General features: G+C 40.4%; 1 pseudogene; it reads left to right on the top strand.

Moving 5' to 3' along the window:
- LOC134494689 (T-box transcription factor TBX18-like) overlaps positions 1-7,816 on the top strand; it is a 10,107-nt pseudogene extending 2,291 nt beyond the window's left edge.
- The last annotated feature ends 3,503 nt before the right edge of the window (positions 7,817-11,319 follow it).

An 11,319-nucleotide genomic window follows, 5' to 3' on the forward strand; every position in this document is an offset into this window, starting at 1 on the left:
CAAAATCGCAGTGCTGAATGGCTGAGACAGGATGAGTGGGCTAGAGCCACCATTATCCTGGGAGTTGAGGACAATCAGCTAGTCCACGTGCGAGGCATGCAGTCTGCAAAGCAACTTTGGGACGCTTTGAGAGATTTATATGTAAAGGCAACAGCAGGGAGTAAAGTTACTCTGACGAAAAAGCTGTACAGAGCCTACCTTGCAGAAGGAGATAGCCTTCCTGAGCACCTGCATTATATTCAGTAGCTCTTTGTTGAGTTGCAGGATTGAGGAATGGAATTTACACCTCTCACAAAATCATATATCCTCCTGTCCTCACTGAATGAAACGTGGGACATGCTGATTTGTACCCTGGAGGCTAGGCCTGAAGCAGACCTCACCCCATTGTATGTTACACAGCGCTTACTCGCTGAATGGGAGAAGAGAGAGGAAAGATCCCCCATCTCTTCTGGAAAGCTGCAATACCAGAAAATGAGGGAAAAGAAGGGAAAGGAACCTGAGGCCACAGCGCTAGCCAGCCAGCAATGCTTTACTTGTGGTTCAGCTGGACATTTACAAAAAGACTGTGCCTTGAGACCCAAGAGTAGAAAGACAGAGAAGAAGAACACAAGGGCAACACAGAAGAAGGCTCTTCAGACAACCCAAATTGCACAGGTTGCTGAGAAGGGTAATTCTGATGTATGGGTGTTAGGTTCTGGGGCCAATTGTCATTTATGTCATTGTAAAAGCTCTTTTGTGTCACTGTCTAAAACTGAAAGACAAAGTGTATCTTTGGCTGATGGGTCTGTGACCAAAATTATGGGACAAGGTGACTTGTATTTATCCTGCTTAGGAGAAACTGTAAAAGGTGTGTTGTATGTGCCAAATTTACAATCAAACCTTTTATCTGTGGCACAATTGGCTGCAACAGGGTATATCATAACATTTAAGAAAAATGGTTGTAAGATACGAAAAAATGGGACATTGTGTGCTACTGGTATGTTAAAAGACTCCTTGTACATTGTGCAAAATGCAAGGAAGCCAAGCTGCAAGGCTGCAGTTGGCAACACGACATATCATGACCAATGTGTACACCTGATGCACAGGAGATTTGTTCATGCTAATTTCAAGTATATAGCACAAATGCCACAGCTGTGTGCTGACCTAAAGATAAAACCCTGTGATAAATACTTAGACTGTGTGGTTTGCAAAGAATGCAAAACACTAAAAGCTCCTGTGAGTAAGCACAGTGACAAAGTTACAACTAGACCTTTGGAAATTGTACACTCTGACATTATTGGTCCTTTTGCTCCAAGTCTTGGACAAGCAAGGTATGCAATGACCATCATTGATGATTTCTCAAGGTACACAGTTATCTACATCTTAAAACATAAAGATGAGGCATTTGAGAAATTTAAAAGTTTTGTGACATGGGCAAATGGAAAATTCCCTAGGCCTGTATCTGCACTCCAATGTGATAGAGGAGGAGAATACCTTTCTCACAAATTCAGAAGGTTCCTAGTGGAAAAAGGGATAGAACAAATTATTTCTAACCCTTACACCCCTCAGCAAAATGGTGTTGCTGAAAGAAAGGGCAGAACCTTGCAAAATGCGATGGAATGTATTCTTAAAGATTCACATTTATCTTTTAAGTATTGGGGAGAGGCCATATCTACTGCTTGTTATGTACAAAACAGATTGTATAACTCTGTGATTCAGGACACTCCATTCCATTTGTTTTATGGTGTGAAACCAAAGGTAAACCATCTTAGAGTGTTTGGTAGCACTGCATGGGTTCACATTCCAAAACAGCAGAGAAGGAAAGGAGGCCCCACAACAAAGAAAGCCATCTTTGTTGGCTATGAACAAAGCCAAAGGAGCTACAGGTTCATAATGGGAGAGAAATTAATAATTAGCAAAAGCGCTTCTTTTGCTGAACAAAACTGGGGGAGATGAAATTCTAGCTCTCCAGTTGATCTGACCACCACAAGAGAACAGCAAGGACTTGCTGATGGTGATCTTTTGCCTAGTGAGGACATTAAACCAGAAAAGCAAACTGAACATCTGTCTGATGAGACAGATGCTTCTCAGGAAAGTGATAGGAGTCAAAATTTAAGCCCTGTATTACCTCGCAGATCTCAGAGGAGTAATAAAGGGGTTCCTCCATCACGTTTTCAGGCTGAAACAGTAAAGGCTTTTCACATATTCACAGAACCTGAGTCCTTAGAACAAGTGAATGCTTTACCACCTGAGATTGCACAAAATTAGCATTCTGCCATGCAACAGGAATTAGCATCCTTGAAAGAAAATAAAACATGGAAACTGGTAAATCTACCTCCCAATGAACGCTGTCTGGGTTGTAGGTGGGTTTTCAAACTGAAAAGGGATGCTGATGGCAAAATCCAAAAATATAAAGCAAGGTTGGTTGCAAAAGGGTTCACTCAAAGGAAAGATGTAGACTTTGACAAGACTTTTGCACCAGTTACTAAAGGTGAATCAATTAGATTACTGTTAAAAGTTGCTGCACTGAAAGGAATGTCAGTTAACCACTATGACATCGCGACTGCATTTCTCTATGGTGATTTAGACCACAAATTATACATGCAGCAACCCCCTGGCTATGAAAAAGGTGAGAATCTAGTCTGTGAACTGAAGAAGTCAATCTATGGGTTAAAACAAGCTGCTAGATCCTGGAACCAAAAAGTAGATGAAAAACTGCAGAATTTTGGTTTTGAAAAAGGAAAAGCAGATCCATGTGTATATATGAAGAAGGACAAACAAGGCTGTACGTATCTGTGCATTTATGTTGATGATTTGCTGCTGTTCACATCAACAGAAAAACAAAGGCTTGATTTTGAAGCCTGCATGAAAAGCCATTTCACATTAAAAAGCCTTGGAATTATAACAACCTAGGTTTGGAAAAACACAGGAAGAAGAATGGTAGCTTTCTGTTAAACCAAAGGGGAGATAATGGTAAAATAATGTGAATGAAAAGACATACAGAGTTGTCAGAGAAGATTGTTTTGCATCTTAATCTATAGTATAAAAAGGGGAGTGTTGCTGTTTTTCCTACTAACAATTAAGACTGCTATTGTACCTAATCATTTTGGCTGGGTGAAGAGGTTGTATTTGATTGTCTCCTTTCACGTGCTTGATGGCAATTGCCTGGGGGGAGGAACCTGCCCGGACTTGTTTCAGTTCCTCTTTTTCTCTCTGCCGGCATGTAGCAAGCCAGGCTTGCTCTCAATGAGAGCTAAGTCCTTTAAATATGTTTTGCTTTCATTTTGCTTTCTGTAAATAAATTATTTTTATAGAAATGCCTGGTGTGTGACTTTTCTGATCTCTCCTGGGCTAAAGGCTTTCCCAGCAATCTGCAACAATCCATAGGATAAAATCGCTCGGATTTGTTTGAAGTTGGATGCCAAGCATCTAGCAGGGTCTTAGGAGATGCCTGGGGAACGTACTTACCCTGTTATCTGGGAATAGTTTGATCCTGTTGGGCCTGAGGAAGTGGACAGGGTTCTTGGGTCTGTAAATGCCACCACTTGTCAACTAGATCCCTGTCCCTCCTGGCTACTGAAGGCAGCTCAGGAAGTGATCTGTGGGTGGGTCCAGGTGATGGTGAATTCATCCTTAGGGGAGTGAGTGTTTCTGGCAGCCTTTAAAGAGGTGCTGGTGTGCCCCCTCCTCAAGAAACCATCACTGGACCCTACTATTCTGGACAATTTTTGTCCAGTCACCCACCTTCCCTTTTTGGGGAAAGTGGTTGAGAAAGTGGTGGCATTGTAGCTCCAGAGGATCCTGGATGAAATAGATTATCTGGACCCCTTTCAGTTTGGTTTCAGGCCTGCATATGAGATGGAAACAGCTTTGGTCACACTTATGGATGACCTCTGGCAAGAGCAGGATGGAGGCAGTGCATCCATCCTGGCCCTTCTTGACCCCTCAGTGGCTTTCAATACCATCAACCATGGTATCATTTTCGGTCAACTCAGGGTGTTGGGGGTGGGCGGTATGGTTTTGCACTGGTTCATCTCCTTCCTCCAGGGGCGATCCCAATCAGTGTTGATGGGGAGCGAGAGATCTGGCCCACAGCCCCTCCTTTGTGGGGTGCGGCAGGATTCAGTGCTCTCTCCTCTCTTATTTAACATCTACATGAAACCACTGGGTGAGATCATCCATCACCACGTGGTGAGGTATCATCAGTATGCTGATCATACCCAATTATACATCTCCATCCCAGGTGACGTGAGTCTGTGATCACCTTTTCTCAGTGCCTGGAGGCTGTAGGGGTCTGGATGGGGAACAACAGGCTTACCTGCTGAACCCTGCTAAGATGGAGTGGCTGTGGGTTAAGGGCTCCTGAGTATCTGGGAATTTGCCAACTTTAGCTCTGGGTGGGGTTGCATTGCACCAGACAGACCCGGTGCAGAACCTGGGGGTCCTCCTGGACTCACTGGATGATTCAGTGAAATTGTAGGTAGCCTATCCCAAGGTGGGTGTGTTGACTCTGGAGCCCCAAGTCATGTGATCAGTGAAAAAGTTTCTTTGAAGAGCTGGATCTAACAAAAATTAAAAGAGCTATTTGACAGACTGGAGAAACATCACTACAGAAGGAATTGGGTGACAATTTCTGGATTTTACCAAGCCACAAGGAAATGTGTTGACCGTACCAAAATATATATATGCTATGGAGTCTTTGGTGTTCTCTGAGTTTGATTGTTGGCTTGCAGACATCTAATTACCCAACTACCATCATGACTGCTGGTGAATGTGGGTTTTGCTCCATGTTTATATACAGTAGCTTGCCCTGCTAGTGTTGGTGGGGGTGTGGTTTTCTCCTTGGTAGTTCCTTGCTTAGGGTTTTGTTTCCTTCTTAGCTTTTTTTTTTTACTATCTCTTTTGAATGGTGTGTAAATGTGGTTTATCTTTATGTCTCTAGTGGCAAGTTTCCAGGAATTCCCTAGCATTTTTGGATTTAGCTTGGTCTAGGATGCTCACAATTTCCCAGTTGAAAATATGGTTGAGTCTATTCATGTGTTGTGAGCTTAAGGAGTTTTCATTGTGTCTTCTAGCTGCTAGTTGGTGTTCATGGATGCACTTTGCTAGTCTTCTGCCTGTCTGTCCTACATAGTGGCTGTTACAGTCCTTACACTATATATTGTAGATTACTCCTGCTTTTTCTTCCTGGGTCTTTTGGTTTACTTAAGATGTTTTGGAGAGCTTTAGTTGGTTTGTGTGTTACGGTGATGTCGTGTGGTTGTAATAGTCTGTTGGTTGTTTCTGATATGTTTTTGATGTATAGTAGTGTTATCCTTTCCATAGCCTGTGTTGGTTGTGCTGCAGTGGGGTGAGTGGTTAGGCACTTTTTGATAAAGTTGTGTGAGTATCCGTTTTGTTGGAAGATGTTGTATAGGCAGTCTGTCTCATTTTTCTGGTGTTCTGGGTTGCTGCAGTGCGTTTGTACTCATCTGAATAATGTTCTTACACAGCTCCTCTTGTGGGAGGTTGGGTTGTTACTTTGGTAATGGAGCACTTAGTGTGGGTTGTTATACTATACATTCTCAGTCTAGAGGGTGGGCTCTTGTATCATAAGGGCTTGGAAACTAAAGGACTCACAATTCAATTTCAGGATAATGAATGTGCAGTCAGAAAAGGAGAGAAATTATGGCCAGGTGAATCATAAATGATCACTTGTACCATTTATGTACAGAGAAGCAAGAGGTAAACCTCTCTGCAGACAAGCAGTGAAGTAATTTAATTTACTGGTGGCATAAAGACTTTGATCATAGTCACCCAGAAGCCAAAAAGCCATGACCTACATCTGGATTAAGCCACAGAGGCAGCTCTTCCCAAGACAAGGGAAATTAGAGCTTCAAAACCTCTGGACCTCATATACAGCAGTGCTTGTGATCCAATGAAAGCAACAACATCTGGTGGAACAGGTACAGTGTGACCTTCATTAATGGCTTTTTGAGATATGCTGTCACCTTCTTCATGTAAAATAAGGACAGGGTTTAGAACTGCATAGCCATGGCAAACAACCAGTTAGAGTACATGCCATTCTCTCTTAGGACTGACAGAGGAGGTAATTTTACAGATACCAATCTTTATTGATGACCTAGTGATATCCTTCAAGCAAGAAGGGGATGGCACTAGCATAAGAAAAAGACTGTACCATGACTTTTTTCTGAGAAAGTATCTAGGCAACATAACATGAACATGCTACTTGCTGATACAGATTGAAACAGAAGCTGATAGAAGTTATCTCCTAAATCAAAAGCACAAAATAGCAAAAATCATAGAGGCCATACTAAAGCAGTGAATGCCCCCATGCTGCTTGATGGTCCCAAAGAGATCAAAGAACAAAGTAAATTGCTACCAGATAACTAAGATGTGTAAGTAGAAAGCTATGGTACAGTGCTACAATTACTAGACTACATTGGAGTTACTACTATTGCAGCAGCAATAAAAATATTATGCAGGAAAATCTCAGTGCCACCTCGGAAGGATTATGCATGATTTGAAGGCAAACAGTGCACCAAAGATTGCAGTTTCCAGCATCTTTAGGATGCAATCCTGTTGGATATCTTCCAATGGACGAGAGTATATGTAGCTCAGGGTTGAATTATGGAGTCCTTAGTGCTCTCTGAGCTTGGTTGTTTGCTTACAGACATTTCATTACCCAACTAGGGCAGTGTTTTTTTCTCCCGAGCAACTCTCTTTCACCTTGTTTGCTTTCCCCAACTGTTGCATGTGTACGGGCACCTGCATGGAATTTAGGCCTGAGGAGAAAGAAACATGAGGAGCCCACACCAAAAGGCATTGACGGACAGTATGAAAAGTACACGTCCTTTCCTAAAGGAGGCATGTGCATTTGAAGCATGGGAGAGTGGCAGGAAAAAGCGAGCAAGTCACATTTCAGGCGTCTTTTGCATTGAAGAGAAAGAGAAAGTTCTGGCTTTGATGGTTAGGGCATCTCTGGGATTTTCTGTTTTTCCTTCCCACACGGGAGTGCGGAGGCAGCTGCAGTAGTCACTTCTCCTTTCTGGTTAGGCTTAGCACTTTTAGGCTATTTATTTGCCCTACTGCCCTTTCATAAATTCCCCCCTCTTTTTTGATTCCTGCAGCTGAGTGTGAAGAGAGTTTCTTAAATGGTACACTGCCCACTCTGACTCCTGGAGGCCCTGCCAAGGCTGCCTCACCTCTGCTCGCCCCACAAGTACCTCAGGTGGACCTGCAGGGCGTGGAGCTCTGGAAACATTTTCATGAGATCTGCACCAAGATTATTATTACCAAGGCTGGAAGATGGATGTTTCCTGCAGTGAGAGTGAACATTTCAGGCCTAGATCCTCATCAGCAGTATTACATTGCTATGGACATTGTCCCCATAGACAACAAAAGATACAGGTATGTTTATCATAGTTCCACATGGATGGTAGCTGGGAATGCTGACTCACCTGTACCTGCCTGTGTGTATATTCATCCAGATTCACCTGTCTCAGGAGAGACTTAGATGAGGCAAGTGATTAGCTTTGACAAACTGAAGCTTACAGACAATGAATTGGATGACCAGGGTCGTATAATTCTTCCTTCTATGCACAAATACCAGCCACGTGTCCATGTCATTTGATAAGACTGTGGGGATGATTTCTCCATGGTCAAACCCATCCTTCTGGGGATGGTGTGAAGGCATTCACTTTTCCTGAAACTGTTTTCGCTACTGTCACAGCATACCAGAACCAGCAGATCACCAGGCTCAAGATTCATAGAAATCCATTTAAATCCAGCAAAAGGATTTAGAGATTCTTGGAGCAGGATGGGATGGAAACTTTAGTAGAGTCTTATGCATTCTGGAGACCTTCACTGAGAACACTTACATCTGAAAGTGAACATGGGATTGCATAACAAGGAAACACTGGTTCTTCCGCTTTGCTCCAGGGATCTGGCAATGGGGTCCCAACCACTCATCCAGATCTCCTTCCTGGGTCACCTTGTTCTTCTCTTGCTTTTCACCTCACTCCAAATACTAGCCAGTTCTGCAGCCTTGCTTCAGCTGACTATACAGCCCGTACTTGCTCAGGTCTAACCCTTAATTAGGTAACAACATCAGTGCAAGAGAGTGTGGGGTTTGCTCCCTGTTTATATTGGATATCTGGATGCAAACTGAGGTAGAGACAATTTTGATAGAAAATCTTCAGGGGCTGTTTGCTTCTATTAGGAATTAATGCTGATAGCCCAGCAAAAATTTGTGCTTCAGGAGTGAAGCTCAAACCACCATATTGGAGCTAACCTGGGTCCAAAATAAATTACTTCACAAGTTTAGTCTCAAGAATGAAAAGGTCTCTTTCACAGTTATCTAAATCCCAACAAAATAATGCAGGCCTTTCTGCTGAGTGCATTCCTATTTGATGTCTTGGGAAGAATTAAAAAAGGAAAGGCAGAGGATGGTTTTTAAATAAGGATATGGATAATATTTTGTTCCTATCTGCAAGTAAATGGCAATGCATTTGCAGTTCATTCATTTTTAAAAATGTTTCCTTCTCGTTGTTTATGCATTCTTTCTTGCATTGGATTTTACCTTTCAATTTGTAAATCAAGTACTATAGTGAAAGAATGATCAGAAGGACTGGGGAAAAGTCAGCTTTAAAGAGCTTCATAACCAGCACAATATTTAGGAGTTCAACACTTCTACCCTGATTTGGCACTGAGCCATTACATAGCTCTCAATGGATACAGATACAGATACAGATACAGGTGCAGGTGCAGGTGCAGATACAGCATAGAGATGAGGATGGAGGTAGAGACAGATACACACATGAAGAATTCTTGGCAAAGAAACGAAAGGATCTCCTGAAACTTGGATATTTCTCTCTTTTAAAATGGAACACTTTGACACTTAACACTTTTTGGATTCATTTTTTCTCTGTCTGGACTTTGGATAGCTGTACAATGACATTTGTTTTTGTCACCCAAGAGATTTAGAAAACAGAGTAAAGGAAACAGAGAAGATAGATGCACAATCATGAACCTATTTACAGGAAAATCAATAGAACAAATCATTACTACATATTGTTGTTTATTACTTGCCATCCTGTAATTGAAAATAATCATAATGGAAATACTGTATGCCAGAAGTTCATGGCTATTAAAAATGCCAAGACAGAAAATGCAGATAATACAATATTGAGGGTGTGCACTTAGAATGCTTACAGGAAGATGGAAAGAGTGAACTACAGATCCAGACAGTAGTTGTTTCAAATATCACTTTTGACTGTTAGTTAATACTTGCTAATAACAGTAATTTATCTTACATATCTTGTGCCATTAGTTGTACTACAAAGTCATCTTTTCACAGCTCTCATTATGTTCATCTAATGGGTGCAAAGGATTCTAACAGAAGACTTTCCCCTTCTTTTCTTCCCCACCCAAGTCTATTAACATTCCATGTGGCTTATTTAGGAACTAATAATATACAATTATAATTATAGTTATTTATTTGTACAGTTCCATCAACATACATGGTATTTTATAGAGTTCAACAAACAGAAAAAGCAGAAGTATGCAATCTAAATGTCAAGAGTGCAAAATGAGACAGCATAGAGAAAAGAAAGGAGGGATAGATAAAATGAAGGAAGGAAGGAGAGGGAAGAAATGAGAAAGGAAGAGGAAATGCACATAAGCAAATGTAGATATATGATACTCCTATCCATGTCAATTCAAAAGTAAATCCTGTTGGAAATAGTAAAAATCTCATAAAATCACACCAGATCTTTAAATATATTTGCATTTTCAAATGAGATGTAAGATTTTAAAATTTGGATGTGTGTATGTGTGTGCATGTGCCTGTTTTAATATATTGCACCTTACTTAAAAAAAGAAATCAACATTCCAAAATTCTCAGCAGTAATAACTTTGAATTCAATCTAGTCTATCTCTTTCTTATGCTTAGAGCCTGGGAGTAGCATTTTCATAGCAAAGACTTTGCATGCATGTAACTTTCACTGAAAAAGGCTGTTGTAGCAGAATCATGTAGTTCTGGTCCCTGATATATATTTGCCCATGACAGAACCTCCATATTTTGTCATCTGATATGTTAGAAATTGTAGGTGCCCTTCAATAATTGTCAATAAGTATTTCAGAACTTATTGAAATCAGATTCTGTGCTATTGCTGCCTGCTACTTCTTTTAGAAATATTTCAGATATTTCATCTAAAAAAAAGTGGGTATATATATTTTTCAACAGCCTTCTTTATGATGACAGATGCAAATAATTCATTTAGCTTCTCTGCAGTATCTCATCACTGAATCTGTCCCTTTCACCTTGAAGGCACAATAGCTTTACGGCTGATCTAGTGAGCTTTCTGTTTCTGACATACTATAACACTTCCTTTTTTTTTCTATCTGTTCAACTCTTACATAATATTCTTATCCTATTTTAATGTTTTTATATATTAACTTGATAGATTCTGCAATCTGTTAGCTTTCTATATAATTTGGTTTCTTTTCTCAACTAAATTCTAGTCTTCAAAATTGGCAAACACTCAGAGACATGGAAAAACATTCAAATTTTCTTCTTGGATACAGTTCTGAGAGAGGAAGAAAATTGTTTTTCTCCTCCTGGGTCAGAAGACATTGTTAATAGGGTCAGAATTTGCAATCGTATTTGTGGGAGAAAAAGGGAACAACAGTGGTATACAGATACCCCTCCATGGAACTTCGTTGAGATTTCATCAATGATCAAAAGGAGAATATAAGCAATAGTCAACTCTCTTTACTCCTATTCAAGTCAGTCTTTCCAGTTATGAGCAGGTTAATAACAAGATGTGAGGGTTCACTTTGTGCCTATTGTGTATTTCAAAGCCACTATATGTATTTCTATATACACCATCATAAACTGAGACACATTTGCTCTCAGGCCAGGATGTGTTTGCAAAATGACCTATGTTGTTCATTATTGTTGCCTTTATCATGCACAATAGTCTCCCATTAATTTATTGGGAGTTTTGCATCTTTCTGACTTTATAAAGCCTCTTGAGATTTAATTAGGTTAGCAACTTAAGGCACTTCAAGAAACCTGCTTCAAAAGCAGCATGTTTTTTGAACAATATTGCTCATGTTTATTTAAAACATGCCTATACAATTCTGGTTACCAGAGAGTCTTTACAGCAGAACTAAAGCTGGTAAATCATCTTCCACTTCAACCCTGACCAAATCCCTACTATAGTCAATTATTTGGTGTGAATACTTGATTTATTCAAGTATTTGAAGTTAATTAAATCCTAAATTGTAATTAGATCTAGCTATTAGAATTGAACAAATAGAATTGAATTTTATGTA

This window comes from Candoia aspera, chromosome 3 (genome assembly GCF_035149785.1).
Source record: "Candoia aspera isolate rCanAsp1 chromosome 3, rCanAsp1.hap2, whole genome shotgun sequence".
Classification (NCBI taxonomy): domain Eukaryota; kingdom Metazoa; phylum Chordata; class Lepidosauria; order Squamata; family Boidae; genus Candoia; species Candoia aspera.